This window comes from Dipodomys merriami, unplaced genomic scaffold, assembly GCF_024711535.1.
Source record: "Dipodomys merriami isolate MVZ:Mamm:240054 unplaced genomic scaffold, mDipMer1.0.p SCAF_574, whole genome shotgun sequence".
Taxonomy (NCBI): Eukaryota; Metazoa; Chordata; class Mammalia; order Rodentia; family Heteromyidae; genus Dipodomys; species Dipodomys merriami.
This window is the reverse complement of record NW_027206151.1, coordinates 542,876-570,664: the sequence shown is the minus strand read 5'-3', so window position 1 is coordinate 570,664 and position 27,789 is coordinate 542,876. Positions and strand designations below refer to the sequence as shown.

Genomic DNA, 27,789 nt, shown 5'->3' with positions numbered 1-27,789 from the left:
TTTTTCTTTTTGGCCTCTTTTCCTCCCCATTACTGTATACTGACTCTGATAGACTATCCTGATGCTGCGTTAGTACTTTGCGTCCTTCCTGGATTAAATCAAACCCTCCCTCCTCGAGGCAAGTGCGCACCATCAAAAAGACAAGCCACAAGGGAAGAAGCAATGCAAGCAACCAATAAATATCTAAATCTACAGTGAACAGCATACCGGGGGATGTTTACCAACGTCTCCTCTCCGCGTGTTGAGTTCTGGCTCCAATTCGGCCTCTCACGCGGGTCCCGTCCCAGGTTCGTTCCCGGGTTTCAGCACCAGTTGTAGTGACCGCCTACTCGACCAGCGAGGAAAAACGACCACCACTCCAGGAGTCTTCTCAGATCACGCTTTATTGGAGAGCCTTTTAGTTGTAGGAGAGCTTGGGCGCGAGAGAGCGTGCACCCGAAATACAGCCGCTTATATAGGGAATTCGAACACGGGTCTTTTCTATTGTTGGTCGCCTGCCTTTTACCGTCACCAGGTGTCATGGGATTGGCTGGGGACACTACCTTGCTCGCGCACGCGCCAAGCACCGTCTGGAGTGGTAATCCTCAAAACTGCAAGGGAGTGGGCGGAGTCTCGCCTCGGCTCCCTACACTCACTCAGCAGACTCTGGATTCAGCTTGCTGAATGAGAACAGCACAAAGATTCAAAAGACTAATTAGTGAATTGCCTTGCTAGATAAGCAAGCTCTGGGAAAATAACGCCCAACAAAGGTACCTAGTTAAAAGAAATACTGTCTTAAATTTTTGTTTAAAAACTTTAAAAGGTGTACGTACAACTGATTTTGATTTTTGGGCGCTTTAAGATCTGTGTGAGTGTTTTGTGTGTGTCTGTGAACGTGTTCAAAGATAAAAATTGTCAGCATGCTGTAACAATTGGGTGAGTTTGAATTTAAAATTCAAGACAGAAAGGAACCTTACTTCATTGTTGGTGGGAATGTAAACTTGTTCAACCACTTTGGAAAGCAGTATGGAGGTTCCTCAGAAGACTTCACATAGATCTCCCCTATGATCCAGCAATCCCACTTTTGGGCATTTACCCAAATGTTTACAAACAAGACCACACTAAAGCTACCAGCACAACTATGTTTATTGCAGCATTATTTACCATAGCTAAGATATGGAACCAACCCAGATGCCCCTCAGTAGATGAATGGATCAAGAAAATGTGGTATATATACACAATGGAATTCTATGCCTCCATCAGAAAGAATGACATTTCCCCATTTGTTAGGAAATGGAAAGGTTTGGAAAAAATTATATTAAGTGAAGTAAGCCAGGCCCAAAGAAGCATAGGTCCCATGGTTTCCCTTATTTGCAATATCTAGTATAGGTATGAGTCAAGCGGAAAAGGTCAGATAATGTGATGTTAGGAAAATGAACCCTTAAATATGTATTTTAATGTTTTCGTTTCTTTCATGCATGTGTTTCTAACGCATTTATAAGATTATTTCTTTGTTGCTTTGTATGTCCCTCCCCCACAGTGTAACCCCCGCTTTCACTATATTTGATGTCAGTATAACATGTGGAGGAGATGGGGACAAACAAGTCGTTTAAGGATTCAGGTGGACCTGTTGCAACAATGAGAAGTACAAAATGTCATGTCAAAACCAGCTTTACAATGTCGGTGTGGGGGGGGGGGAGGGGGGTATAATTGGGTGGGGGGAGGGGGGTAAAATTGGGTGGGGGGAGGGGGGAGGCGGGGAAGGGAAGTGAAGGGTAAACAAAGGAGGAGGCTGCAATGCTTGGTAAGAAATGTATGCATTATCCTGCCCATGTAATTGTAGCCCCCCTGTACAGTATGTTCTCAAATAAAATAAAATACAATTTAAAAAAAATTCAAAAAGTTATGAGGTTTGGACATTGACCAAAAAAAAAAAATCTTTGCATTGTTTTAAATGGCTTTATAAGGATTCTTTAACTTGCAAATTAGAAAATCTGGTATTTAAAGACTAATGTTTTAAAATGCATAAGACTGTTTATACTGTAATCAAGTTATCTGGCTTAACAAAAATGCATTGGCTGTTTGGGATCTAGTTCCCTTGGCTAAAATTTGGGATAAATATTAAAAATTTAAATGTAAAGGTTAGTTTAACACTGTCAAAGATGTTACCTGTTCTGTCTGTCTAAAACTGTGTATTCCATTCGAAAACCAAGAGAAGAGACGGAGAAAAACTTAGAAGCCAACAGAAGACCTTTAGGGGTGAGGGGTGAACAAGCAGAAGTGCAGTTCAGCTGGTCATGCATGGTGGGACAGGTCCTGGGAGGAGTCCACGCATGGAGAAAGAGGGCAAGCTGACGCAAACACAGTTCATCTAACCCTAAAGAGTCAGATTGGGTGTGTGGCCATTCCATAAAAGGGGCTGAGTGGCCCATCTTTGTTCTCTCTTTTCTCTGCAGATAGACACTGAAAACATGATGGTTAAAATGAGTGATGTGATGATCTGATTAGTATTGCTAAAACCTCCCCTTGGATGTGTTAACATTAAAATTAGGAAGGCCTTAAAAGAGGGCTAAAAAGTTATTTATATAATGTGGCTTACTTTCAATTATGTTCCACAATTAGGGTGCTTTTAAAAGTTATAAAGGTGTTAAGTCTAGCTTCGTGATATAGTGAAGGTGACTATAATTCTTGCATTAAGGAAAAATTGTCATTTGAGTTTAAAAATCTTAATGTGTGTCTGTTTTAAAACAAGCAACCAAGAGGCAATGAGTGAAACTTGGCCTCAAGATTTCAAGGGATCTTTTCAAAATGCAAATGAAAACTAAAGTATAAAATATTAAAGGTGATTAATAAGAGGTTTTAAAAAAATTATTAGAAATGGATTTTTAGATATAAAGTTTAACTGTAAAGGTGTTCTTAACATTGGCCTCAATGTGCACAAAGGAAAAATTAGGATTACCAAAATAATTGCTATTCTAGTTTGCTCTTACAGGTTTTTTAAGTTTCCAGCAAGTCCAGAGCAAAGCACAGAGGATTCTTACAAGTTTGTCAGATGTAACTTTGACTCTTAATAAGTTTCAGGTAAGAGCATGCTTAAAAGCTACTTCTATGTTGACTACCTTGTTGCTTTTAATTGGAGTAAAGTGGCCTTCTATAAGACTCATTGATCTGAAACTGGTTCAAAGCCAGCCCGGGCACAAAAAGGTTCCTGTGAGACTGTCACCTCTATTCAGCCAGCAGAGTACTAGCCCTGGACTAAAGAGTCAGGGGATGTTGGGAGCCAAGAAAGTGTATGGAAAGACAAGATTCCTCCAGCCCTAAGCAAACTACATTTGGCTAACCATAAATATTCCTCCAGCCCTATACAAACTACATTTGGCTAACCATAAATATTCCTCCAGCCCTAAGCAGGCAACATTTGACTAACCATAAACATTTCTCTTATCTCCAGCCCTAAGCAAGCGGCGCCTGGCTAACCATAAATGTCTCCTAGAGAAACTACAGGAGGTACCTTTAAGATTAGCACAACGGCCAAAGGATAAGCACGACCCATCCCTGACCCCGGGACTTCTCACCCTTGCTTCTGCAAAGTTTTTTCATTCTTTCCCTTCCCCTGTCCTTTTGGGTATATAAACCCTGCCTCACTTTAATAAAGCAGACCTTGACGTGACTCAGACTGACTTTGTCTTTCTTTATGCACTTGGTCTCGTTTCTCTCTCGCCCCCATTGGTTTTTAGGAGGTGCCTCCTCGAGCCTAACGAATAACTGAACCTGCTGGACGGGTCAAGTGGCGCCCAACGTGGGGCTCGAGGCAAGGTGACCTACCCGACGGCGCTGGAAACGGGGATCCCCAATCATTTAAGGGTAGAGACGCCCACATCGCATCACTCGTGCACCGTGGGAAGTCTTGAGGTAAGTTTGCCGTTCAAAGAAGCCATGGGAAAGACGTTGTCTAAAGAGGCTTTATTTATAAAGGAAATGAAGGAAGCTCTTAGGGAGAGAGGAATAAGAGTAAAAAGAAAGGATCTTGTAAAATTTTTTTGTTTTGTCGGGGAGAAATGTCCTTGGCTAATTTTGAGTGACCCGGACATTCATCCCCTTACCTGGAGTAAAGTAGGGAAAGATATCAATGATTTAGCGGCTAAAGGAGAAGAAATTCCCGAGGCATTTTTTAGTTTTTATGGAATTATCAGGGACATTTTAAAAGAGGTAGAAAAGGGAAGAGATGTTGCCCGCTTATTGATTTTAACAGAGGACTATCTAACCGAGTCGCAATGTCCGTCTCCTAAAGGCGAAACTAAAGATGAAAATAACACCGCAGCTTTGCCCGGCTCGCATACTCCTTCTATAATAGACGAGCCGATCCCTGCGGCTCACTTAAGCCCTCCTTTGATTCCTAACAATGAAAAGTCTGGGCCCCCCGCTGAGGGCAAGGTGATAGCTACCACCAAAAGGGTTAAAGAGATAGAGTCATCTCCACCAGCCAAACCTTATCAACAAATATACCCTGTTATTTACAAAAGTCCCCCTAACGATGATTGTCTTGACCCCTCAGCTGGGATAGATTTAGAAGAGCAAGCGGTGCATTATGAGGAAAAAAGATATGGCCCTCAACCTGCCCCTCGGATTTATACACTTACAAAAAATCAGAGAACCAGGACTCTTAGTTGGCCCTCCCCTCCACCTTATGCAGACCCCTTTCTCCCATCTGCCCCACCACAAGAGATGTCAGAAACATCTCTTGTCCTTTCCGGGGCTAAGGGTCTCCTTAAAACTAAAGATTCTCTTTTAAAACAAGTCACAGAATTGAGAGACGTTCTCCATCTAAAAAAGGAATTACGCGACCTTACTTTCCAAATTCAAAATTTGCAAGAGGAGCTCACCAGCGAGACTAGTATAACCCCTCGCTCTGTTACCTCTGATAAAAAGCCTGCCAGGACACCTCCGGTCTTAAGAGTCCACACAAATAAACCCAAACTTAAAATGCCAGCTAGTCCCCTCCTCTTTCCTGTAGTAACTCGTTCTGGCTCCCAATCTCAAAATCAAGATGGACAGGCTGACACCACTGAAGAACAGGAGGAAGAACAAGACCGGGGTTCCTCTGCCTCCGAGGAGGAGGAAGATACCCGGGAAGAGATAAGGGAAGGTCAGGGTAACCTTCAGGTTATATATAAAAAACTAAAATTTAAACATATTAAAGAATTACATTCAGCAGTTAAAAATTATGGAATTAATGCCCCTTTTACCTTATCGATACTGGAGGGACTAGGGGGAGGAGGACACCTGCTGCCTCATGAATGGAATAAGATTGTACAATCGGTCCTGGCTAGAGGTCAATATTTGACCTGGAAGGCTGAGTTTATAGACAAGGCAGAGGCTCAGGCTGTCATAAACAAAAAACATGTTCAGATGGCCTCATGGACTTCTGATAAGATTGCAGGAAAAGGCAAATATGCTTCAGAAGAAAAACAACAAAAACTCCCTGCAGGCATCTTAGTTCAAACCGCTCAAGCAGCCTTGGCCGCTTGGAGGGCTGTGCCCGCTGTAGGGGCAATGACCACCTCCCTTTCCAAGATTATTCAAGGCACTAATGAACCATATGCTCAGTTTGTTGCTAGATTACTAGAAGCAGCAGAAAAAATATTGGGTAGTGAGGATATGGACAATATATTTGTTAAACAATTGGCCCTAGAAAATGCCAATACAGCCTGTAAAGCTGTGTTAAGGGGAAAAGCCAAAGCATTGGATCTTAATGGTATGATTAAACTTTGTAATGATGTGGATTCTTTTGAACATAAAATTTCCAAATCTATTAACCTGGCCATTGGGGCCATGTTTCAAGCTCAGGCCCAACCTCCTGGAAAAGTAGGACAGACGTTCAGTCCCAAAGGATGTTTTAAATGTGGACAACTTGGACACTTTGCCAAGGAATGTCCCACCACCCTGATGGGAGGTGCCCCGCTGGTCGCCTCACAGGCTAAGATCTCCGGAAGGCCTCCTCCTGGACTATGTCTTAAATGCAAAAAAGGGCGTCATTGGGCGAGAGATTGCAAATCCCAGGCCGATGTTAATGGCCAGCCCCTGCCTGCGGTCTCGGGAAACGGGCTATGGGCCCCGACATGGGGCCCTGTCAGTCCTCCACAGCAACAAATGGCTGTTACCACCCACAGCCTGCCACCTGCCCAAGCAACAGTGACTCAGGCTTATGCCGAGCCACAGCAGGTAGTGCAGGACTGGACCTCTGTTCCCCCACCACCAGGATTATAACTCCAGAAGAGGGAACGGTCATCATAGAATCAGGAGAGTTTGGGCCTCCCCCACCAGGGATGTTTTTTCTTATCATAGGCCGAGCTTCAAGCTCTTTACAGGGGCTTACAGTCCTCCCTTCAATAGTTGACGCAGACTATTCAGGCCCATTAAAATTCCTGGTCCAAGCCTCCCAAGGTCCACTAACCATTCCGGCAGGTCAACATATTGCACAAGCCCTCCCCTTGCCCATGATAGGACAATTCCCATATAAACATTCCCAACGCGGTACTTCTGCTCCAGGGTCATCAGACATATTTTGGGTACACCAACTGACAGAGTCTCGACCTACCCTGAAACTTTCCTTAGAAGGAAAATCATTCCTTGGCCTTTTAGATACGGGAGCTGACGCCACTGTCATCGCTCGAAAACATTGGCCTGATTCTTGGCCTTTAGAGCCTACCGCCACACATTTAAAAGGCATTGGGCAAGTCCAAGACACGCTTCAAAGCTCAAAAATTTTAAATTGGGCTGACTCGGAAGGAAATACTGGGACTATCAAGCCTTTTGTGGTAGAAGGGCTGCCTGTCAACTTGTGGGGAAGAGACATAATGACACAAATGGGAGTCATTATGTTCAGTCCCAATGAAACAGTGACTAATATAATGCTAAAGTCAGGATTCCTTCCCGGCAAAGGACTAGGAAAACATGAACAAGGAATAAACCAACCAATTTTGCCTACTCCTAAACAGGATAAAAAGGGCCTTGGGGCCGACCTTTTTTCCTAAAGACCACTGCTCCCCCTGCACTCCGAGCCGACAAAATAACTTGGAAATCTAATGACCCGGTTTGGATAGATCAGTGGTCTATGCCTCAAAAGAAGGTTCAGGCAGCCTTGCAGTTAGTGCAGGAACAATTAGAACAAGGACATCTTGAGCCTTCCACCTCACCCTGGAATACTCCCATATTTGTGATAAAAAAGAAAAATGGGGACTGGAGACTATTACAAGATTTAAGGGAAGTTAACAAGACTATGGTGCCAATGGGAGCCTTACAACCTGGGTTGCCCTCTCCTGTAGCCATCCCCAAAAAATATTTTAAGATAGTAATAGATATAAAAAATTGTTTTTTTTTCCATCCCCCTTCATCCAGTAGATTGTAAAAGATTTGCCTTTTCTATCCCCATAGTAAATCATAAAGGCCCCAATCCTCGCTTTCAATGGCGAGTATTGCCACAGGGCATGGCCAATTCACCCACCTTGTGCCAAAAATTTGTAGCTCAATCCATAGATCCCGTGCGTGTTCAATACCCCAATGCATATATTATTCATTACATGGATGATTTGTTAATAGCCGCCAGCCAAAAAACAGAGGCACATCAGATAACTCAAGCAATAATTGAGGCATTACAAAATCGGGGACTTTTTATAGCTCCAGAAAAAATACAGACCTGTTACCCTTTTTTATTCTTAGGCTTTCAGCTGGAACCAGCCCTGATTTATGCTCAAAAGATTCAAATCAGGAGAGATAAATTAACTTGTTTAAATGATTTTCAAAAACTGTTAGGAGATATTAATTGGTTGCGCCCCTATCTTAAATTGACAACAGGGGACTTAAAACCTCTGTTTAATATTTTACAAGGAGATCCAGATCCTACCTCCCCTAGAAAACTTACACCAGAGGCTAAAAAGGCCTTAATAAGGATAGAAGAGGCCATTTTACAACAAAAAGTAGGTTATTTTGATCCCTCCTTAACCCTCTATTTGATTATATTTGCTACTGATTTTGTGCCCACTGGCCTGCTGTGGCAAGAAGCAATGCCCCTGATGTGGGTACATGCTTCTGCCTCTCAGCCCAAAGTGCTCCCCTCCTATCCCCTCTTGGTTTCCCAACTTATTTTTTCAGGACTCAAAACCTCTGTTCGGTACTTTGGCAGAGACCCTGATGTTATTATTACTCCCTATTCCAGGGAGCAAATTAATTGGTTACAACAGAGGCAAAGCGAATGGACTGTTTTGTGCACTGGGTTTCAAGGAAAATTTGATAATCATATGCCTAATGATAAACTTATTCAATTTTTAAATGTTACCCCCTTCATATTTCTAAAAAATACTTTGCTAAAGCCCATTCCCAATGCCCTTACTGTTTTTATTGACGGTTCTAAAACAGGCAAAGCTTCATACGTTATTAATGGTGAGCCTCATTCCATAGATACTTCCTTTAAATCTGCTCAGTTAGTGGAGTTGTTTGCTGCATATTATGTTTTTCAATTATTAAATACCTGCCCCTTCAATTTATATTCAGATAGTCATTATGTTGTGAGAGCCTTACAAATTTTAGAAATGGTTCCAGTTATTCAACCAACCACATCCACCTTTCAATTGTTTTTTAAAATACAAAAATTCATTAGACAGCGCTCATACCCCTTTTATGTGGGACATATTCGTGCCCATTCTGGCCTGCCTGGACCCCTAACACAAGGCAACAAACTTGCTGATTTAGCTACCCGCGTTATTGCCCCCATTCAAGTAACTGATTCAGTATCTCTTGCCCAGGAGGCTCATGCTATTCATCATCTTAATGCCCACACCCTTCGTTTGAGGTTTTCCATTACCAGAGAACAAGCTAGACAAATTGTTAAAAATTGTAAAAATTGTTTAACCCTACTCCCAGAGCCCCACACTGGGGTAAACCCTAGAGGGCTTGTGCCAGGACAACTTTGGCAAATGGACGTTACCCACATTCCTTCTTTTGGTAAATTAAAGTTTGTACATGTTACTATTGACACCTTTAGTGGATTTATTTGTGCCTCTGCCCATTCCGGAGAAACCACCAAAGATGTTATAAATCACCTTGTGTACGTTTTTTCTGTTATGGGACAACCCAAAACTTTAAAAACAGATAATGGACCTGGATATACCAGTCAAAAATTTAAACAATTTTGTTCTCAAATGCACATAAAGCATGTTACTGGAATTCCCTATAATCCACAGGGACAAGGCATAGTGGAAAGGGCCCATCAAACCTTAAAAAATACCCTTACTAAACTCGCCTCACGGGAAACATTATATACCTTTAAGGGAAATAATAAAATATTGTTATCACATGCCCTTTTTGTTTTAAACTTTTTAACGTTAGATATTAATGGCAAATCTGCGGCTGAGCGCCTCTGGCATCCTACCACACAAACAGATTATGCTCAGGCTTTATGGAAAGATCCATTAACAGGAAACTGGAATGGCCCTGACCCCTTAATCATTTGGGGCAAAGGATCGGCTTGCATATATGATTCTAAAGAAGGGGGAACCAGATGGTTGCCTGAACGCCTGATAAAGCCATATGATAAATCCCAGGTTAACACATGTAACCAACCCAGGGATTGTCCCTGAGAAATTTCTTTCTCTATTCTTTTGCAGGAAGAATGCCAAGCCTCTGGATGCTGCGCCTTCTGGGCTCTCTTCTGCCACTTGCCCAAGTGGTGATGGCTGGTCTCGATCGACCCGTGGACACCAACGCCCTTCTCAGACAGCTGTATGGCCCTCCCTGTGATTGTCGAGGAGGAAACAGCCTAAAAGTTATTTCCTCCACCCGCAGCGTTGACTGTGGAACTAAAACAGCTTATTTGGCTATACGCTCGTCCAATATAGGGGGATTTACACAAAGTTGGGTGTGTGTCAGTAAACCCACATTACACCCCAAGGGGAGCCCATGCCCACAATCCTGTCAATTTGTTGACCAAATGAACGCCCGATGCTATAATGATTTTTCAGAGTGCACCCACGGGGGTAAAAAATACTTTATTGCTAAGCCTCATTCCACGCTGACTGGATCAGTTGGAGGTGATTGGTCTACTCAAATCAATATTATGGGCACCTCCAACAAATATGCCTCCGCCTCCTGCAGTGTCACTCCGGGTAAAGATGCATGTTGGCCCACAGTTGCCCCCATACATGTTTCAGATGGAGGACCCACAGATGTGATCCGTGAAACATACGTTCAACAAAAAATTCAACAGATAATAGACTCCATGTATCCTCAGATTCATTATCACCCCTTACTTTTGCCTAAGCCTAGGGGCGTGGATATTGACCCACAGACTGTTGATGTTTTGACCGCCACACACAGAGCTTTAAATATTTCTAATCCTAACCTAGCTCAGGATTGTTGGCTTTGCCTGACATATGGAGCTTCTTGGCCATTAGCAATTCCGTCCCTTTTTAATAGTTCCATTAATGAGTCCCTTGTTTTCCCTTCCCCCAATAATTGCTCTTGGAATGTTCCCTTTAAGGTCCAGCCTGTTGGTTTTAATTTCTCCCTTTGCTTTTATAATCATTATCAAAATAATAGCTATGATACTGATGTGGGAATGCCCTCTTTCTCTGTGTGTGGGGCGGTCATCAATGTGTCCACCCCCCTTTGCTCACCACAGAGTCAAGTTTTTGTCTGTGGTAATAACATGGCTTATACTGTGCTTCCCCAAAATTGGACAGGACTCTGCGTTCTGGCTACACTACTTCCAGATATTGATTTAATTCCTGGAGACGAACCGGTACCCATCCCTACCTTTGATTATTTTAGTCCCCGGCCCAAAAGGGCGGTACACTTTATCCCCTTGTTGGTGGGGTTAGGAGTGACTGGTGCCTTGGGTACTGGGACTGCAGGATTAGCCACTGCCTTCTCCTCATATTCCCAGCTTTCAAAACAATTAGCTGATGATATTACTAAAGTTTATCAATCTGTTAAAGATCTTCAGGATCAGTTAGATTCATTAGCTGAGGTGGTTTTACAAAATCGCAGAGGTTTAGATCTTTTAACTGCTGACAGAGGTGGCATTTGCTTAACCTTACAGGAAAAGTGCTGTTTTTATGCCAATAAGTCTGGCATTGTAAGAGATCGAGTTAAAAAACATCAGGAGGAGATTGAAAGACGGCGACATGACTTTTTTGAGCGCCCTATTTGGGCTGCTTGGGGGGGACTTTTACCCTATGTTCTTCCCCTCCTGGGGCCCCTTGTTGGATTACTTTTGCTTGTTTCCTTTGGCCCTTGGGCTTTTCAGCGCCTTACGCGCTTTATAAAAAATCAAATAGATTCGGCCCTTCCAAAAAATTTGATCTCGGTGCATTATCATCGCTTAGAGACTCAGGAGGACCCCACGGAGCGCACCGCAGTCACCCCTAGAGAAGGACTGCAATTCCATACACTTCTTTCCTAATGATTCCTAAAAAGCTAGAAAATATCCAATAACGGGAGTATTATGGAGCTTACCCTGAATAACACTACATACAGAGGCCATACAGGCCGGCTCAACAAGGCATGTAGCCAGTAGCCTAAGACAGGAGGTTTTCTCATAACCTACCTTTGGAAAATTTGTTGATAAAACAGGTGAATGGCTTACCACAACCCAGGGGAAACCTTCTCCCCGAGGATGATGCCTTTTCTCTTACAGATGCAGCTAGAACTCCAGACTTGGACCTTCCTGTTTGAATTTATTAAATAACAGATTAATCTCTGGTCTTCTAAGCCCATACAGGTTCATAATCATCACCTCGATATGGTGGACTAAGGCATTGAGATTGAGGATTTACCCTAGGATTTTTATTAGTGCTTTGCCGTGAGCTTGTTCCAGTGGGAAACAGCCCCCCCCTTTTTTTCTTTTTCTTATTTAGAAAATCTTTCTTCTTATTAGTAACTTCTGACCATTCAACGGGCAAGACCTATTGCCATAAGGGATAGGTTCGCCCCTCCTCCTATAGGCCCCTCCGCTTGGGGGAGGATGCACCCATGGGAGGAAGAAGAAATGCTCTAATCAAGGGTGCAGGTAGGACTGCAGGGGGATGGATCTGTGAGATCCCAAAACCCAAGACCCCTGAGTGGCAAGCTCTGGTGCATGACGGTTGGCATGCATGCCCACAAGCCGTCTCCTCAAAAAACATGCCAAGGCCTGTAAAACTCCCCTCCCCGAGTGAGGACGCTCGCTCGGGAGCGGAGAAAAAACCCTGGGCCCTTAAGAGGAACAGGGCCTCTGTCACCCCCTTAAAAAGAGCAGCCAACAATTGATGGTCAATTTTCTAAATAAGAAAGGGGGATTTGTTGGGAGCCAAGAAAGTGTATGGAAAGACAAGATTCCTCCAGCCCTAAGCAAACTACATTTGGCTAACCATAAATATTCCTCCAGCCCTATACAAACTACATTTGGCTAACCATAAATATTCCTCCAGCCCTAAGCAGGCAACATTTGACTAACCATAAACATTTCTCTTATCTCCAGCCCTAAGCAAGCGGCGCCTGGCTAACCATAAATGTCTCCTAGAGAAACTACAGGAGGTACCTTTAAGATTAGCACAACGGCCAAAGGATAAGCACGACCCATCCCTGACCCCGGGACTTCTCACCCTTGCTTCTGCAAAGTTTTTTCATTCTTTCCCTTCCCCTGTCCTTTTGGGTATATAAACCCTGCCTCACTTTAATAAAGCAGACCTTGACGTGACTCAGACTGACTTTGTCTTTCTTTATGCACTTGGTCTCGTTTCTCTCTCGCCCCCATTGGTTTTTAGGAGGTGCCTCCTCGAGCCTAACGAATAACTGAACCTGCTGGACGGGTCAAGGGGACAGTACTCAAGCCCCAAGCTCGAGACTCACAGTGGCAGAGTACTAGCCTGGACTGAGGAGTTAGGGGACAGCATTCAAGCCCCGAGTCTGGGACTCAAAGTGGCAGAGTGCTAGCCTTAAGCTGTAGAGCTGAGGGACAGTGCTCAGGCCCCGAGTTCAAGTCCAGCAACCAGCTAAGGAAAATGCCAATGAGGCATTTATCCCAATGTGGAGAAGACACTCCTGGGATGAAAGCAATGGAGGAGCATCCAGAGGCAATAAGCCACTGCTTAGATGGCAGAAATGTCAGATCCTAGAGTCATTTTGTGGCCCTTCAAAACTGGTCAGAGCCGGGAGGTCATAAAAAGAGTTTGTAAGCATGCCTAATGTCCATGACTATCTACCTTGTAAAGGACAGAAACTTGCCAGTCCTCTGTAATAGTAAAAAGATAATGTTATAAAATGTGGGGAATAGTTTAAATCTCAACCCCTTTATGTGCCAAAAGCTCTAATTGGCAGCTCTAATTGAGCTGACACTAGTTACAGGAAATTCATCTGCTCAGGAAAAAGTTTGTAAACCTGAGAGAGTGTTTCTATTGATATCTGTCTCAAGGCCTGCAAAGGTAACTTAGACATTATTTGGGATCATTAGAGATCACATTCCTAAGCCATCTAGGAAGATGCTTTTGCAAACCAGAGTGCTAAACAAGCTACACTGCTGTAGCCAGAGAAAAGATCTGTGCAGTTGTCAAAAGTTAAAATATTGTTCTTAATGACATCTAACCCTGATAGCCTCTTTGTAAAATAGGCTAAAGTTATAGGTTCCTGGCTAGGTAAGATCAACGCCCCTAAAGTCAGCTTGAAGAAGTTACGGAAGATGGATCTTCGCCCTTCTACCCCCATTTTTAAGATCAAGGGTCCAGAGTCAGAAATTTTGGAGAAATGAGACAAAATAGATAAAAAAAAAAAAAGGCATAAAGAATAGTGTTAATTGTTGTAGGTGTTCAAGGTGTGGAGACTGCATCTGTCAGAGATGGCTACAAGACTAAGCCTTTTGAGCCTTCTGTGTCTATTTACAAAAATATCTGGTTAGTAAAAAGTTGTGATTTTGGTAAATTGTCCTGGGCTATTGTTTAAAGATCTTAAAAACCAGCAGGATCAAAGCCTGCCAAGCCTATGCAATGTATCCTTAACCAGTCTGTGTAGGAATTTACAGCCCAGCATGAGGTGTGACAGTCCCTTGGAGCCACTGAGAGACCCTGCTGTTGCTACTGCTGCTGCTGCTGCATACCCTAATGGGTAAAGTTCAACGGTGGCCTGACAGCCACCTGGAGGAACTCCTGCCTGATTCCATCACCTGAGTCAGCTTCCTGGTTGACTGCTGCTAAATCTAAGATCTTATGGGACATTCTTTTGGGTGATATCGAGAAACCCCCTCAATTCCCACAGTGGGTACTGGGGACAAGGATATCACTGGCTTGTTTGTCTTAGGCACTTCAGTGCATAGTGACTGGAAATCCACTCTAGGGTCACAGCCTAGTTTGACTCTGATATGGTAATAACCTGAGTGTTTTATCAATGAAGGTAATACTCTTAGCCTTAAAATCTAGCAAGCTTCTGCATCACAGTGGTGCCTTAAGGCTGTTCTAAGATAAAGGTTCCGCAAGCCAAAGGAAAATTGGGCAGTTTTAAACTACAGCCACAAAGATGCTCAAAAAAATCATAAAAAAAAAGAGGGTAGTGAAGAAAGCCTTGAAAAAAAAGGGGGGGGCTCTGGTACTGTTACTTTTGTTACAATCAGACCTTGTATACTCAACAGACTGGTGTCTTTTGTAAAAGAAAAAGATCAGCGTAGTCCGTCTATTAGTTCTGAGATCCAAATACCAAGCATTGAGAAAAACTGATACCCCACAAGATAATATAGAGACACCCCTATGACTGAGATAAGAACCCCCTAAATTTTAAGATTAATATTAGTCCAAAGAAAAATGGGGGAATAAAAGATTTAAAATTAGAGTTACATTTTACAATTGCTAACTGCTGGTTTTGCTTCTGTAAACTTGCTTGCACTAGCACTGACCCTTCCTCTCCCTGGAGATATATAAAAAGTTTCAGAGTCTAGATGTCGGCCCTGGGACAAGCTCTGTAGTCATAAATAAAGGGCTAACAAGTAAATTCCCCAAATGGCCAAATGGGTCCCAAGATAAGGAACAAAGAGTATGTTCCTCCGCATTCCTGTGTAAAAATTCCCGATTTAGGGGGCTCAAGATAAGGGCCATTTGATGAGCCCAGCAGACTAGGCCAAGTGTTAATCAATCACAAGCCTGTAACACTGTAGATTCCCTAACCCTTACCTCCCAGAGTGACTACCTCAGTTTGATCATCCGCGCTAATTGTTTTATTGCAAAGAGTGTTATAAACTTCCCAGGTAGTATGACATTGATGTTGGGATATCCTCCTTTTCCCTGTGCAACAATGTTATTAATGTTTCTGCCTCCCTATGCTCACAACAGAGCCAGGTTTTTGTTTGTGGCAATAATATGGCTTACACTGTACTTCCCCAATATTGGACAGGGCTCTGTATTCCAGCTATTTTGCTCCCAGACATTGACTTGATTTCCGGAGATGAGCCAGTACCCATTCTTGCCTTTGATTATTTTGTTCCCCGACATAAAAGGGTGGTACAATTTATTCCCCTACTGATAGGACTTGGAGTGGCTGGTGCTTTAGGCACTGGGACCGCAGGATTAGCCACTGCTGTCGCCTCATACTCCAAGCTTTCACAACAATTAGCTGATGATATTACTAAAGTTTATCAATCTGTTAAAGATCTTCAGGATCAGTTAGATTCATTAGCTGAGGTGGCTTTACAAAATTGCAGAGGTTTAGATCTTTTAACTGCTGACAGAGGTGGCATTTGCTTAACTTTACCGGAAAAGTGCTGTTTTTATGCCAATAAGTCTGGCATTGTAAGAGATCGAGTTAAAAAACATCAGGAGATTGAAAGATGGCGACATGACTTTTTTGAGCGCCCTATTTGGGCTGCTTGGGGGGGACTTTTACCCTATGTTCTTCCCCTCCTGGGGCCCCTTGTTGGATTACTTTTGCTTGTTTCCTTTGGCCCTTGGGCTTTTCAGCGCCTTACGCGCTTTATAAAAAATCAAGTAGATTCTGCTCTTCCAAAAAAAATTGGTCTCGGTGCATTATCATCGCTTAGAGACTCAGGAGGACCCCACGGAGCACACCGCGGTCACCCCTAGAGAAGGACTGCAATTCCATACACTTCTTCCCTAATGATTCCTAGAAAGCTAGAAAATATCCAATAATGGGAGTATTATGGAGCTTACCCTGAATAGCACTACATACAGAGGCCATACCGGCTGGCTCAACAAGGCATGTAGCCAGTAGCCTAAGACAGGATGTTTTCTCATAACCTACCTTTGGAAAATTTGTTGATAAAACAGGTAAATGGCTTACCACAACCCAGGGGAAACCTTCCCCCCAAGGATGATGCCTTTTCTCTTACAGATGCAGCTAGAACTCCAGACTTGGACCTTCCTGTTTGAATTTATTAAATAACAGATTAATCTCTGGTCTTCTAAGCCCATACAGGTTCATCATCATCACCTCCATATGGCGGACTAAGGCATTGAGATCCAGGATTTACCTCAGGCTTTTAATTAGTGTTTGTCGTGAGCTTGTTCCAGTGGGAAACAGCCCCCCTATTTTCTTTTTCTTATTTAGAAAATCTTTCTTCTTATTCGTAACTTCTGACCATTCAACGGGCAAGACCTATTGCCATAAGGGATAGGTTCGCCCCTCCTCCTGTAGGCCCCTCCGCTTGGGGGAGGATGCACCTATGGGAGGAAGAAGAAATGCTCTAATCAAGGGTGCAGGTAGGCCTGCAGGGGGATGGATCCATGAGATCCCAAAACCCAAGACCCCTGAGTGGCAAGCTCTGGTGCATGACGGTTGGCATGCATGCCCACGAGCCATCTCCTCAAAAAACATGCCAAGGCCTGTAAAATTCCCCTCCCCGAGTGAGGATGCTCGCTCGGGAGTGGAGAAAAACCCTGGGCCCTTAAGAGGAACAGAGCCTCTGTCACCCCCTTAAAAAAGAACAGCCAACACTTGATGGTCAATTTTCTAAATAAGAAAGGGGGATTTGTTGGGAGCCAAGAAAGTGTATGGAAAGATAAGATTCCTCCAGCCCTAAGCAAACTACATTTGGCTAACCATAAATATTCCTCCAGCCCTAAGCAGACAACATTTGACTAACCATAAACATTTCTCTTATCTCCAGCCCTAAGCAAGCAGTGCCTGGCTAACCATTAATGTCTCTTAGAGAAACCACAGGAGGTACTTTTAAGATTAGCACAATGGCCAAAGGAAAAGCATGACCCATCCCTGACCCCGGGACTTCTCACCCTTGCTTCTGCAAAAGTTTTTCATTCTTTCCCTTCCCCTGTCCCTTCGGGTATATAAACCCTGCCTCACTTTAATAAAGCAGACCTTGAGGCGACTCAGACTGACTTTGTCTTTCTTTATGCGCTTGGTCTCATTTCTCTCTCGCCCCCATTGGTTTTTAGGAGGTGCCTCCTCGAGCCTAACGAATAACTGAACCTGCTGGACGGGTCAAAATCCCAACCCTTGTATGTGCCAAAAGCCCTAATTGACAGTAACTTTTGAGCTAATACCAGCTACATAAAATTTATCTGCTCAAGAAAAAAGTTTGTAAACCTGAGAGTGTGTTTCTATTAACATCTGTCTAAAGGCCTGCACAGGTGACTTAGGCATTATTAGAGTCACTAGAGGTCACATTCCTAAAGATGCTTTTACAAACCAGAGTGTGAAACAAGCTACACTGCTGTAGCCGGAGAAAAAGTCTGTGCATTTGTCAAAAGTTAAAATATTGTTCTTAATGACATCTAACCCTGGTAACCTCTTTGTAAAATAGACTAAGGTTATAGGTTCCTGGCTAGGTAGGACAACACCCCTGAGTCAGCTTGAAGAAGTTACAGAAGATGAATCTTTGCCCATCATCCCCTTTTTAGAACAAGGGACCAGAGTCATAAAAAAAAAGGTGACAAAATACACACACACACACACACACACACACACACACACACACAAAAGACATGGAAAATAGTAGTACAGTCCTGAACCCTCTATAGCTGCCTAGAAAATCAGCCTTATTAAAAGAACTATCTAGTTTAAAAAGTTGTCATCTTGGTAAATTGTCCTGGGCTATTATCTATATAGTCTTAAAAACTAGTGGGCCCACAACCTGCCAAGCCTATATATTACTTGTATCCTTAACCAGTCTGTATAGAAATGTACAGCCCAGCACGAGGTGTGACAGTCCCTTGGAGCCACTGAGAGACCCTGCTGCTGCTGATATAGCCTGACAGTCACCTGGAGAAAATCTACATCGTTACCCTGACCACCTCCACCGTGGAAAAAGTAGACTAAACTCCTGCCTGATTCCATCTTTTGGATGGCTTCGCTTTGTCCATGTTACCATATGCCTACTCTAATTTTATTATGGCTACTCCTCTTGCCGGGGAGACTAACAAACATTGTATTGCCCATTCCCTACACTGCTTTGCCACTATGGGACTTCCTAAACATAGTAAAACTGATAATGGTCTGGGATATGTCGGACAAGCTTTTCAAAATTTTTGTAAATCTTATCAGATTATTCATACTACAGGTATTCCCTATAGTCCTCAAGGTCAAGGAACTGTTAAACGAGCTAATGGTTTGCTCAAGCATCAAATTTTTTAATTAAAAGGTGGGGAATTATACCCCATCTCTCCTGTTAATATTCTTTCTCATGCTTTGTTTGTACTAAATTTTTTAAACTTAGAATGTAATGGCCTTACCACAGCACAGCGTTTTTGGGAAAAAAGAAAGCAAAAAGCTTTTGCTCAAGTAAAGTGGAAGGATCCTTTAACAGGTGCTTGGCATGGGCTTGATCCGGTTTTAACATGGGGTTGAGGACATGTTTGTGTTTTCTCGCAGGAAGAAAATGATGCCCGCTGGTTGCCTGAACGCTGCGTTAGGATTGTGGAGACTTATTCAGATGACACAAATGCTGACACATTGGGCTTACATGCCAGATCCCCCGATTGTGCACCCTACAACTTGGGAGGGAGTTGAAGTACTCATTCACGTGAATAGATCAGCATTCAATACAGCCCCCGATCCCTTCATCCAGCACACCAAGATGAGAGATATCTCAGCTTCAGATATTGGAACTCCTTTTTGTTTTACCACCAGCTCTAAAGGCTCCATTCCAGGCTGTGTTATAATGCTATCCATGACTCATAAAATTTGATTCCCAGACAAAAATCAAATGTACAATATACAGATGACATCTTTGCCAACTGAGCACTTAGTTTATGCAAATTCTACTCCATCCTATAGGATACCCCGTTACATTAATTCTTCACAAGTAGTAGAATCTACAGGAGAGCCTCATCCAATAAGGTGCAGGCATGTGCAGCCATTTGTTACTAATATTTCTGGAACTAATTCTCAATTAATGGACTGGTCTGGAGCTAATCTTACTAATAAGTACAATCTTGGACTGTGGTGGATGAATGAACACCCTCAACATCATGTTTGGACGCTGGTGGCTGCACTCAACAACATAACCTGGCCCAATTCATCCCTTTTAAAAATATTATAAATTGTGTATCACCACCCCATGTCATTATGTATGGACCATTTAATATTTCAGTAGGAGCTAATTATTTTAATGTCACCTGTTCTAATTGTTCTTTTACTAATTGCTTATATAGCACCATAACTGAATCCATCCTTATTGTTAGACAACCACCTTTTGTTATGCTTCCTGTAAATATTTCTGAAACTTGGTATAAAGATTCTGGCATTCAGGTGTTAAAACAATTGAAAGAACTAATGCGCCCTCGTAGATTTGTTGAGCTACTTATAGCTGGTGTTCTGGCCTTTATTTTGTTAGCTGCCTCCTCAGCAGCAGCTGCTGTGGCACTAACTCAAAATGTACAAACTGCCCATTATCTTAATCAGCTTGCTCATAATACTATACAGGCTCTACATTTTCAAGGTAGGATTGATAAGGTAGAACAAAAACTAGAAACATTATATGAGTCAGTATTATCTTTGGGAGAACAAGTTCGCGCTCTGCAAACTTTACAGCATGGGAAAAGGTTGTAGCACATCTTAATGGTATCTGGCACCATAATAACTTATCTTTAGATCTTTTTCAGCTTCACAGGCAAATAGCCAGATTAGGACAAGCCCCACCGCTGGACTCTAAAGTGGCCAAAATTGCTAACGAGCTGTTTGAACAATTTCAACGCTATATCCCTTCCCTGTCTAATGCTAAAGGATTGTTAATGACATTGCTTGGCCCCGGTGCACTTTTATTGTTGGTTTTTCTTTGCCTTCCTTGTATTATACGTGCTCTGCAAAACTCTTTTATGAGTTTAGCCAGCCAGCTACATAAGATCAAGCTCCAAATAAATGAGTTGCCCCCCTAGAGGAACTGCAGCCAGAGACAGGTAGTCTGACCAACCTAAGACAGGGCCTTCAGCTTTGCTCTGAAGAAGGTCCCAAAGACGGGTAAGGCAGACAAGGTGATCTACCCAACCTAAGACAGGCGGGTTCGCTTCTTCAAAATAAAGACAGGGGAGATGTTGGGAGCTGACAGTAAAGCTCCAAGGTCATCTTGACCCTTGTGCTCACTTAAAGGCACGTACAAGGAACTGGCTTTCATGAAAAACACCAGGTGTCCGGGTTTGCCTTGCTATGTCTGTAGAATTTGTTTTATTTTCTATCAGTTGACCTTGTCTTGTTTCTTTCGACACCCTTGTTTTTATTAAAGACTTTTCTTGCTTTTCTGCACTATGGTGACCTTAGGTTACCTCTTGACTTCTAATAGTATAAATAAGGAGAGTTAAAAATAAACTGGGCTGCAGTCTTGAGCTGCAGACCTCCCAACCCCATCCTTTGTCTTATGTCTTTATTTTTCTGTCCTTGCCCCCTAAATTGGGAGTCCCTTTCGTTGCCAGCTGCTTCCGGCAACTGACAACAAGGAGTAAACCAAAGGAAAAAGGAAAACAAAACTGTCATATAGTACATTAAAAAATGAAATAAAACTCATTTCCAAAACCTTCAGTCCTTTTTTTTTTTTTTATTGTAAGTCATGGGTCTAACGCTGGGCCTGAGCACCGTTCCTCAGCTCTTCAGCTCAAGTCGAGCTCTCTACTGCTTGAGCCATAGCATCACTTCCAGTTTTCTAATGGTTTATTGGAGATAAGAGTCTCAAAGACTTTCCTGCCTGGGCTGGCTTTGAACTGTGATCCTCAGATCTCAGCCTGCTGAGTAGCTAGGATTACAGGCATCAACCTCCGACACCTAGCTACTTTCAATTGATTTTGATTAATTCCATTTTATTAACACTTTTTTAAAATGTAAAAATGTCTTATTCTGGGGGCTCAGGAATATAATCCTAGCTACTTAAGAGGCTGAAATCTCAGCATTAAGATTTGAAGCAGTACAATAGGACAAAGCTGTGAAACTCCTATCTACAATTGACAAGAAAAAAAGTGGAAATGTGGCTCAAGTGGTAGAGCACCAGCCTTGAGTAAAAAGAGTCAAGGAAGAGAACAAAGCCCTGTGCTCAAGACTGGTACTGACACTCTTTCTTCATCTCTCCCTCTCTCCTTCTCATATATATATATATATATATATATATATATATACACACACACACACACATATATGTATATATGTATATATATACGTATATATAATATTAAGTTCTTTATTGCATTTTTTCTGTCAGTGAGTTAAATTCGGAAGACTGTGTTTTTGAAATATGTTGTTTTTGTTTATCTAGGCATAATAAGGAAGCTCCACATTTCTCTGCTTCTTCTATTATTTCCTTCAAATAGTCCACTTTCCTGAGAGCTATCTCTAGGTATTTTATGGAGACTTTTTGTGTGTGGTAATAATGAAGGTACTGATTTTTATTTTGTCTTCTGCCTGGTAATCTGTAAAGATCTTAGTTTGTGTATTGCCATCCTGGGCTTTTCTACATCTCTGGGGATATTAGAAAATAAATATCACAGTGGATTACTTATAAATGTTAGGACGTAGGACCTTGTGCTTGCAGGGTAGTCACTGTACCTCTGAGCCAAGCCCCAAGTGCTTTCCGGTTCAGCTGTTTGGGGGATGGTGTGTCTAGTGTTATCCTGGCTGGCACAGACATCAGTCCTCCTATTTTTGCTCCTTTATACAGCTGGGATGACAGGTATGCACCACCACACCCAACCATCGGCTTGGTCAAGATGGGTCTCACTAACTTTTCCCCCAGCTGGCTCTGAATGATGATCCTCCTGGCCTCTGCCTCCTGAGTAGTCATGTTACAGGTGTGAGCCACTGTGCCTCTCTGAAGAGATACTCTTAATTGGAAAAGTAAAACACCCAAACAATATGGTAATGGATGAAGCCCAAAGTGAGTCGAAGCTCACCTCCCCGAGGTAGCTTCCACATTTTAAACTTCATTAAGAGAGAAAACATGCGACTAATTCTCTTTTTATGATTTTGAATTTTATTTTATGCCTTCTAAAATATTTCTTTTGTAATTTCATTCTGTATATCAGGGAGTTTGAATTGTTGTCCAGGGCCCTTTTGTTTTGACCTGAAGAACTTCGTTAGTGTTTCTTGTAAGACGGGACTGCTTATGGCCTGCTCCCGGTTATATTTCTCTTCTTTTCATGTATACAGAGTTTTTGGTTGGCAAGACTTTGCTCTCAGCATTTTGAATGCACCATCCCCACCTTCTGTTCCCAGGTTTTAAATAAGGACTTATCTGATTATAACCAGGTTAAAGTAGGAAGAAATAGAACAAAGAAATATTTCCTGCTCTCTGCTTAGGAAATGGGAGTTGAAGACTCCCCTAGCACTTCTTATGTGAATCTGATGCTGTGTGAGAAATGAGGCTCTCCATGGTATCTTGCTCTGTGCCGCTGCTTTCCAGAGTGTTTATCTGCACTATCACATATCTAGGTGTTTCTGCATTCATTTCGTCTGTGTGGACTTTGCTAAGGTTCTTGCACGTATAGATCCGTTTTCTGTCAGATGTGGGAGGTTTCAGTCACTATTTCTCTTTTAATTTTTTAACTCTAATGTCTACATGGATTTAAATTCAACACACCAGGTTATGAGTACAGAGCATCTCAGTCAATGTCACCTCTTCCATGGCTCTCTACTATCTTTCCCAGCCTCATCCACCCCCTAGTCACATGGTTCCATTGTCACATATGCACATTGACCACTGTGACTATATTTGCCCATCTTGCCTCTCTCCATTCTGTCACCACACTTTGACTTTCTCTGCTCCTGACAACACGTATTTCAGACCTAAACCATTGCAATTTTCCCCTGCAAATGCCATACTTTAGACCAGATGTTTATGTATATATGCATTACAGACACAGATCATTACTGCTAGTCACTACAGCACAGGTCCTCAACAGTCATCCTGGAGCCACAAGTCATCACCAGTGATCACTACAGCATAGATCATCCCCAGTGATCACTACAGACACAAGTCATCTCCAGTGATCATTACAGCATAGGTCATCACCAGTGATCACTACAGCCCAAGTCATCCCCAGTGATCATTACAGACACAAGTTTTCCCCAGTGATCACTATAGGCACAAGTCAACCCCAGTGATCACTACAGACACAAGTCATCACCAATAATAATTAGAGAGACAAATCATCCCCAGTGATAACTACAGAAACAAGTGATCCCCAGTGATCACTACAGACACAAGTTATCCCCAGTGATCACTACAGACACAAGTCATCACCAGTGATCACTACAGATACAAATCATCCCCAGTGATCGTTACAGACACAAGTCATCACCAGTGATCACTACAGATACAAGTCATTCCCCAGTGATCATTACAGACACAAGTCATCCCCAGTGTTCACTACAGATACAAGTCATCACCAATAATAATTAGAGAAACAAATCATCCCCAGTGATCACTACAGACACAAGTCATTCCCAGTGATCGCTACAAACACAAGTCATTCTCAGTGATCATTACAGCATAGGTCATTACCAGTGATCACTACAGACATAAGTCAACCCCAGTGACCATTACAGACATAAGTCATCCCCAGTGATCATTACAGACACAAGTCTTCCCCAGTGATCATTACAGACACAAGTCATCCCCAGTGACCATTACAGACATAAGTCATCCACAGTGATCATTACAGACACAAGTCATCCCCAGTGATCATTACAGCATAGGTCATCCCCAGTGATCATTATAGCATAGGTCATCCCCAATGATGGTTACAGACACAAGTCATCCCCAGTCATTATTACAGCCACAAGATGTCACTGCTGTTCACTACACAGACAAGGCGTCACCACTGGTCACTATAACCACAAGTAGTTACCAATGCATTTTCTGTTTGAAAAGTGGCTGTGTGAGCACTGTCACTGCTGATTGTTACAGCCACAAGCATTGTCTTTTTCTAGTACTTTTCTGGCATATCTTGGTTAATTCTACACTTAGAATCTGTACATTATATTTTCTTGATAAGTGTCAATACCTTTTTGGAAATGTTTTCCTTTTAACAGAAGAACTAATCATGTTTATAATATCCCTGGTAAATCTGGTACTGTGCTGTGTGTGTATGTGTGTGTGTGTGTGTGTGTGTGTGTGTGTGTGTGTGTGTGTGTGTGTGTGTGTGTGTATACACAGATATGTGAGCCCCTGAGCCCTTCTCTTTCCCTGTCTTTTGCTGGCTTGATTATATTTCATTTGTTCCTTCTCTTTCTTGATGTTTTGGAATTACAATGACTTTCTATTAATCTATAGTAACTGCTATTTAATTGGATAGTATATATGTTCTAATTAAGTATTTATATTCTTAATTACTGAAATAATTAAGTTTCTGATTTGAATAAGAGATTTTCATCAGTATTTTTCTCAACTCCCCATGCAACATACCATTTCACTTCTGCTCTTGGGAATTTTCAGTTTCAGAATAAAAGTTTTAAATTTGTTCAAATATATTTTCTTCTATCTTATTATATCTTATTAGAATATTCATATTTACAGTCAAGTGATTATTTGTGCTACACTGGTGTTTAGTCTTGTCTTTTATATTATATCTTGTCTGTCTTGGATGCTTGTTCCCAAAATCTTCTACACTTAAAACCAGATTTTCACAATAGCCACGATATGGAAACAGCCCAGATGCCCCACAATATATGAGTGGATCCAAACAATGTGGTACCTATATACAATGGGATTGTACACAGCCATTAGAAAGAACAAAATAATGTTTTTTGCAGGGAAATGAATGGAACCAGAACAAATCATGTTCAGTGAGGTAAGCCAAGCTCAGAGAGACAAACAGTGCATGTTCTTTCTGATATGCAGAAGTTGGATCTAAAATGCACTGGAATATGACAAATTACACAGGATTCTAGATACCCCCATACAATGAGACCAAAAGAGGATAGTCTTAGGAGAGAATCACAAAGGTACAATGCCTAAGTTCCTCTTCATATTTATATAAAATAATATACATTCTGAAACAAACTCCGAAGCTATGAAAACAAAAGATTTTTATGTGTTTTTCTCTTTTTTGGTGATGCTGTATTCTTTACCTTACATACAGTGTATTCATGTGCTTGTCTGTGGGAAGGCGAGGGAGGGAGGGCACAGAACCGGAGGGAAAAGGGTGTAAAAGTGCAGCAGTAGAGTGCAATGGACATGGATGAAAGTGAGCTACCCAACTCGTGGGTGGAGATGGAATGGAAGAGAATGAGGGAACAGATGACACTGTACGAAAGGAAATGTATTATCTGACTCATGCAAATGTAACCCCTGTGTATATCAGCTCTAGCATAACAATGAAGTAAATTTAAATATAAAGAAGACAAAACTTATGAAATAAACAGATTTCATGGGGAGAGGACAGGCTACACAAAGGACATATGTGAAATATCCATTTTCCTGCCCCTTGGTCTCTTCCACACAGTTAAGTTTGCTTAGAGGCAGATCAGATGTCTCCCTTCCTTCATATTCACGAGAAGGAGTATGAAATATGCCAGAAGATCTCTAAGAGGACACGTAACAGCCATAACTCCTTAGGCATGATGGAAGATAGAAGAATGTTAAACTTCTGGGAATCTAGAAAGCTACAGAATAAAACAGAGTAGAACAGGGGTAGTGTTGTAAACCACTCCAAAGAGTTGATGTGAGGGCTCTCCTCTAGGAATATTTTCTTACTTTGTATGGTAAGAGGAGTCCAGCCTTGGTAAACTCTATTTCCAATGAAACAAGAAGGTTGCAGAACAAAAATTTGTTAAACCAGTGTCTAATGCAATAAGATTTCTCATTATAAACAGTAACCATCACAGAGGCAAAATCTTTCCAAGTACAACAAAAGCACCAAATGTGCAACGTCAGTGTCCAAAGGGCAAGACAGCTTGGACTAGTGACAAAGTTTTCCACATCAAAGAATTGAGATTTATGTGATGTATTCTCTTACCTGCCAATTGGTTCTTCCTCCAAGTCTGAACTGTTATGTAACATTCTGGGAGCAAACAACATTGTTTTCCTACAAACAGCACCAAGAATTGGCTGCAGAGTGGAGAAAGCAGCCTGCTAGGCCCTGAATAGGCTGCAGCTTACCCAGAAACCCAAGGGAAATGCAAAGCATCACATCAGTGGTGCTTGACTACCAAAAGCCCGAGTCACAAGTCAGAAACTTGGGACAAGCGCTGCCTCGTGTCTATGCATCTGGTCAGCCCCAGGCTGGCTCACAGTGTGGTCCATGGAGGAAGGTTTCAGTCTCTCTCTGTAAGGTTGTACCACAGCATGTCCTCCTCCAGTCAGGAACTTGGTGTGTGAACACAGAGCACCTAAGGTACAGGAACCCCCAACTGAAGGGCAAACAGGACTTCTCACACCTGCTAAGCCTGTGGGAAGATTGTAACTGCAGAACACTCCACAGAAGGCTCTCTTCTGTCTTCACCAAGGCAAACTGAAAACCTGACCAATCGTCAGTTTCATGCTCATCAATGAACAATGCAGACACGATGGCAGGAACCCTACATTTATACCTCAGTGCCACAGAAGTGCATCGTACCCCTCAAAAGAATTTTACTCATTCTACTCCAGCTGGGATTAAAATAGTATAAAAGAAATAAGCCAGACACCAGTGACTCACCCTTGGAATTCTAGCTGCTTAGGAGGCTGAAATCTGAGGACTGCGGTTCAAAGCCAGCCCAGGCAGGAAAGTCTGTGAGACTCTGATATCCAGTAAACCACCAGAAAACCAGAAGTGGTGCTGTGGCTCAAGTGGTAGAGCACAAGCTTTGAGCTGAGGGACAGTGCCCAGGCCCAGAGTTCAAGCCTCATAACTTACAAAGAAGAAAGAAAGAAAGAAAGAAAGAAAGAAAGAAAGAAAGAAAGAAAGAAAGAAAGAAAGAAAGAAAGAAAGAAAGAAAGAAAGAAAGAAAGAAAGAAAGAAAGAAAGAAAGAAAGAAAGAAAGAAAGAAAGAAAAGAAGGAAAGAAAGAAAGAAAGAAAGAAAGAAAGAAAGAAAGAAAGAAAGAAAGAAAGAAGGAAAGAAAGAAAGAAAGAAAGAAGGAAAGAAAGAAAGAAAGAAAGAAAGAAAGAAAGAAAGAAAAAAGAAAGAAAGGAAGGAAGACAGAAGGAAAGAAGGAAAGAAAGAGCAAAAATTTTTAAATAGATTCTTCCAATATAAAAAAAATCACTTTTTGTATTAATGACATATTTATATAATCATTCCCAAAAAAACTATATAATTAAAAATTTAAAAGAACTAAACAAATGGACAGACATTCTGGTCATGAATAAGAAATTCTTGTATTAAATTTATGTCCAAATTGATACACAGAACTATTATAAAGT

At 42.1% G+C, this 27,789-nt stretch overlaps 1 long non-coding RNA gene across 1 annotated transcript; it reads right to left on the bottom strand.

Annotated features, from left to right (window-relative positions):
- LOC138813021 (uncharacterized) lies at window positions 1-27,554 on the bottom strand. The gene is made up of 2 exons (XR_011367682.1): window positions 26,403-27,554; window positions 1-659 (listed from the first exon to the last, which is right to left on the bottom strand). It is a non-coding gene; the product is annotated as an uncharacterized lncRNA (long non-coding RNA).
- Between the last annotated feature and the right edge of the window lie 235 nt (window positions 27,555-27,789).